General features: G+C 26.2%; 1 long non-coding RNA gene across 1 annotated transcript; it reads right to left on the bottom strand.

The window, feature by feature from the left end:
• Window positions 1–521: 521 nt before the first annotated feature.
• Window positions 522–5,810, bottom strand: LOC129962018 (uncharacterized). Its single transcript, XR_008783869.1, has 3 exons — window positions 5,690–5,810; window positions 1,659–1,676; window positions 522–554 (listed from the first exon to the last, which is right to left on the bottom strand). It is a non-coding gene; the product is annotated as an uncharacterized LOC129962018 (long non-coding RNA).
• Window positions 5,811–6,206: the final 396 nt, after the last annotated feature.

Below are 6,206 nucleotides of genomic sequence, written 5' to 3'. Positions count from 1 at the left end.
ACAAATAGTTAATAAATACAAACATTGAGACTTAAAATCATAATGAATGGGTGTTATTAACAGCAATTATCTACACATGGTGACTATTATGTTACAGAAAATTTAAATGTCTGATGACATTTGATATATCTGTAAAGTTATCATAGTATAGCGAAGGAAATTTTCACTTCATGTAAATTGTTTACGAGAAATCCAGCCATCTCAACAAAGTATTGACTTAGAAAATTGAGGGTTAATTTAATCGTAAACATATAGGCAATTCCTTATGGAAACTTTAATAACAGAGACTTTTAGTAGACATTGTTTTATTTAAGATTTAAGATTAAGATTAATTATTTAGACTTTTAATCTAGAGATACGATGAATGGTATCGAAATGCAGTTAGTTGTCTCTGCTTTTTTTTCCTGCTTCGTAATTATTTATTTAAAAAATTTAAAATTGGAATCATAACGCATTCATAGAATTTCGAATTTTAAAATTTGATATTTCATTCCTTTATAAAATTTCAAAACTATCCTTACCATGGTCTCCACCGCTACCTTTAATTTTGTAATCTATAAAAGAAATGAGTTTGAGTTTATATAAATTATAATTGTAAATGTTAGTTAATATTTGCATGCTTTTATGATATAACATATAATATTACTTAATTCATCGTAATCCTTAATGTTTAACTAAATTTGATTTATTTCCAGTTTAAGCTAAATTTATTTCTTATTAAATATTTATCTCTACTGTTTACAAAGAATTATTTTCATGCCTCATTTCAGTATGTGAAAATCTATTTCATTTCTTATTATTTCATTTTATTCATAATTCTTTATCTAAATCTTCTTATATTCGTTCTTTATGAAATAGATCATTTTAAGAATCAATATATATAATTATGTAAGATGATATGAAGAATATGATTTTACTTTCATTGAAATTCTGAAATTCTGAATTTTTTATAAAGCTGTTAATTAGAAGCTTCGTTATATTTCGGTGGGCAAATAAAATTTTAATTCAAATCAGAAAACTGAAATTCTGAAATAAAAATATGTAATTTTATTTTAAACATTTGGTGTTAATTTTTTGTAAATTTATAGATAAATTCCAAGGTCAAAATTTCAGCTAAATGTTTCATTTAATGTATTACTTTGAACCTGTATTATTGAAATTTTATCTTTGAGCATTAATTCAAATTCAATATCGAATTTAAATAATTATTCTCTATTTTTATATTGGACTAAATAATAAGACTATATTTATGTAATATAATTTTCTATACTTTTTTTTTTGTAAAAATTTACATGAAATAAAACTCAGAAGCAAATATAGACAGAAAAGTTATTTTTTGACATAAATAAATATAATTGTATTCCATTCGGTGCATCCAAATGTATATATTTTATAACAATTATTATTACAATTAGCACAGAAGTTATAAGTCAGTAATATGATTTAGTATTTGACTTTCTGCAGTTTAGTTTGATTGAATACATTTGATTTAAATTTGAAATAAAAATTTTAATTAGAATATATACATAAAAAAGACATGTAAATATGCTAAAATTAGCTAATTTATTGAATTATAATTTAATAGCTCTCGATATTAAAAAAGGAAAAAAAAATCATAAAAGGAGATTATGTACATAAGAAAAATATATCAAACTTACGGTGCACACCAGCCATTGCTAAAAGAAACAAATACATTCTAAATTAATATTTAAAAAAGTTAACAAAAATATGCATATTCCTAAAATATGTATACATTAAAAAAAAAAAAAGACTTTTTCTTTGCTATTAAGATTTTGTTTTGTAATATCTAACAATGTCATTTCGTTAGATCAATGTCAATCTGAGGGGTTTTAGAGATGATTTATTATTAGATGATCACTGAAAATTACAGAGTATAAAACATTTCTAGAATAAGAAATCTATTGTTTTTTGGGTTCCTACTGGGTTCATAAACCATGCAATAAAAGTGCCAATTATTTCATCACACAGAGAAAACATTTAATGATTGCCTTTTTTGTCCATATTAATTTTTATTAGTTGCTTACAACTTTTAATCGGCTTTTTTATTTTTTATTTTTGTACAGTTGCCTTTAATATTTAATTTAAGAGACTTAAATTACCCATTTATTCAAATGTAAGTAAATGTATTTGTTTTATTTAACACTAGAACATTCGGAATTTCTATTACCCTTAAACGTCCGCCAGAGTCGTTTCGACACAGCGATATAAAATACATAAAATAGTTGTAATAAAGTACAAATTACCGGACTACTGTTCAGTATGGTTTACTTTTAAGATTTTTAATATTATTTCATGTAATTATCAAATATTATGACTCTTTATATCATAAAAACTGTAACAAAACAAATTGCTTAATCTTGTAAAATGAAATAAAACAATAATATTCATAAATATTAGTATAATAAGCAAAATCGTAATTTTTGTGAGAATACAAGATTTTAATCATTATTTTTCGTTTTATGCATAATGTTTTGTACATACCTCATTTGTAATGAATACAGTGATATTCAATTTTTCCTATATATTTTCTGGACACGATTTTCGTGCAAGAGACACACATTTTTTTTTGGTTGAATTTCCATGACACTCTTTAATTTCCTATTTTTTACGTTTTAGTAAATTTTTAATTCCTTTAGAATTCAGCATTTATTACTGGAATATTATCAAATTCATCTGCACTTTCTTCAGATTCTTATCAGTCACTTTCACTAATCTTATGTCTTCATCGGAATCTGAATCAGAACAAGACAGCTCACCAACATCCGATTCATTCTCAGAAAGCTCTCGGAACAAATTAGGAATTTCATCAGGGCTTAGACCTTTTCTACGAGCATCGTTTCAGGTTGTCTGCTCTGCACAAGATTCGAAAATCGAATGAAATATTTTTTATGAGATGATAAGCAAATGCTATGTAACGAAACAGATACAGCAATTTTAGTATAATTGATTCTGCTGTGAACCCAATAACACTGCATTCAAGGTCAAACAAATGCGAAATAGTACTTTGGAAAGTTTTTTTTTTTGAACTATCGTTTATTATGACAGTTATTTATAATGATAATTTCCCTTGGTGTCGGAAGGACACCAGCGGACGTTCTAGATATATTTAGTTGTAAAATCTTTCCTAATTAACCCAGAACCACAAAACCTTTTCTGTGTAATCACTATCGAAAATGATTAACCCTTAACTGGGGACGTGCGGTCATAGAGACCACTAGCGATGGATTTTCTATCACCCCTATTCTATTTTTAGCTCAATCGAATGGATTGACCCTGCAGCTTCCTGTTTTGTGACCTTCAATACACGTGCACTTTTACAACCGATTTCAGCAGATGCTTTTTAAAATAATTCAGTTATTTCTTCGAGAGCGGTCTCTAAGACCGCATCTCCCTGTTAGTGTCCCAGTGATAAACAAGGTTTAGCAGATAGCGCTAAAACTTCGGCCCCGTAATATCATCCAGTTTACTGATCCTATTACGAAGCAGTGCTCATAACACTTTTAAATGAAGCAGAAAGTAATTTTAGTGATAAGGATAATTGTACAAAAAAGGTTTTCGATAAAAGTTCGCATTCAACTGATTTTGATTATGCATGTTTAAACATAATTAATTTTTCTAATGATAATGTATTTTGAAAAATTTATAAAATATATTAATATACCAAGAGATATATATACAGAATTTACAGTTTGATTTTTATAATAATTCTTAACCTGTATGTTTAAAATGCCGTAGAAAACCGTGCTATGAAAGTCACATAAGCCGATAAAAAAAGGCCAATTTTACCCATTGTCAATTTTTTTATTTTTCATATAATTGTTTGATTTTACATTATATTGTCTTCTATATACCTTCATAAAATGTTAAAATAAATATGATTTAAAAAGTAAAAAGTAATATGCTTTTTCGAGAATATTATTTATTGTAACATGTAATTTGAGAAGAAAATGCATGTTCCAAAGCATTTACTTTTTCAATGCTAATATATTTTGAAAAATTTCTAAAACATATCTATATATCAAGAAAAATATCTACAAAATATATTGGTAGTTTTTCATACTAATACATTCATTAGAAAATTTAATTTGAGTGTAAATGAAATGCGGTCTCGCAGACCGAACCTCCCCAGTTAAGTCCTAAAATTTCACCTCCCCAGTTAAGGGTTAAAAGTCAGGGAAATTTTCTTAACTCCCCTGCAAAAATGCTTAAAGGAGTACAAAATGAATATGATGCCCAATCGACGCTGATAACGCTCTAGTGTAAAATCAGTACATAACGTTATGTCAGAATCCTTATTAGATTTAAATTGTTTATCAAATTTTGGTTTAATGACATAACTTGGGAAAAATGTACCAGAAATTTGAGTAAAAATGGAACAATTTCATTTAGCTGTAATTTTATTTTTGTTTTTCTCAATTGTTTGTATATATTTCAAATTGCATGTTTTCCGTATCTGTTTCATAAGTATTTTAGATGCTAAGATGAATTAAGAGCAATTTGAGTAACCGGAGAAGTCATGTTGTAACTGTGTTGAAATTTGCTGTCTATATTATTGTTAATAAAGAAATGATATTTATGAAAACATTTGAAATTTATAATTTCAATCGAAGAATTATTGAGAAAAAACATTAAGTGTCTGTATTCGAAGAACCCAAAATAGTAGATTTTATTGAGCAGTGATGAGGAAGGCAAGATTCTTGAATATGTTCTTACTTATGCAGACTAGGCAAGATTGCTGTTAAGTTTAAAACAGATGGCTATGTTAATCCTTTTACAGGGTAACTTTGCCAATCTGGCATTTATCCTTTTTATAATTATTATTCTAAACGACACACCATAAATTATTTATTAATAAATCTAAAGAAAGAAATATCTTTATATAATTTCATATTCTTGTTTACCTTATTCTGGCACATATAAATTTTTTTAGTATTATTTCAAGCTTGAATTAATCTTGTAATGGTTACAAAATTGTGGAAAATAAAGCCTTTTCAACACCAAATATTTTTTTTTAAATGCTGATTTAAATTTCATCATCAATTAAGCTTTATCATTTTTCGCAATAACCGCGATGGGTGCATAACATCTTAACTGTATCAAGCGAGGTAAACAGGGTCTGTTGAGCAAATTTGAGAAATTTCGTTACAGTCTTGATGGTGGTTAATAGAAGTTGGAAAACGGCAGAGCACACCAGTTAAAAATGATACAATAATACACAAATATGAACGAATAATTTTAGTATTATAAATTAAAATATTTATTTTACTATGAAGAAATTTCGTTCTTTTAAATTGTGCAAATGGAATAAAGCATATAAGCGAACGAGTGAGTAAAAGAATATTTAAATAATTTCTAATTAAGATCTCTCAGGCATAAAGTCGCATATAATAAGATATATACTTATTTAAGGAAGAGAAACGCTGCTCCAGCAATATCTAATTTTTTTTTAACATCTAACATTTTCTTTTAAATTTTTGTATATAAAAGTAAACAATGTATTTTTTGTATGGAGTTTTAACAAATGAGTGTGTTGTATTTAAAATCTCTCATAATTATTTTAAATTCTTTTTTTATCAAAGATATTAAATTGAAGCAAAATTAAATGGAACCTAAAATTCAGAAAAATATTCATATCATTAATATGAAAGTTTATTTCAATTTAACTTACCCATTCCAATGATGGCGACAATCACGAAAAGAGCAAAAATTGCTTTCATTGTAAAGTCTTGGCTTTCACAAATAAAATGTAGGCAGAAAATTTTGTTCTTCTTATATAAATCATTTCCCAATATAAATTTCAGCTGCATTATACCAAATAGTATAATTTTAAAATGTGAAATATCTAACTGTGTAGTAAAAATATTACAAAACATAAAAACTTTAAATAAAATTTTCTATCATTCCTTTTTTTATATGCTTTCTTAATATTTGAAGGTGCAGGTGATGTATTGGCAAATATCAAAACTAAAAACTAGATATATTGGCAAATATTGAAAACCAAATTTAGATATATTGGCAAATATCATAAATCAAAAACTGTCCCTTTGAGCATATTTTATTGATATCACTTGAAATAAATCTAGCGACATAATAAATATTTGTTAAATAAATATTAACATACTCGTATGAGAAATGAGGCTGAACACTTCGGAAAAGATATTCATCTTCCAAAGCAGATGCTATAA

This window comes from Argiope bruennichi, chromosome 2, assembly GCF_947563725.1.
Source record: "Argiope bruennichi chromosome 2, qqArgBrue1.1, whole genome shotgun sequence".
Lineage (NCBI taxonomy): Eukaryota > Metazoa > Arthropoda > Arachnida > Araneae > Araneidae > Argiope > Argiope bruennichi.
This window is presented reverse-complemented; position numbering and strand designations above follow the sequence as displayed.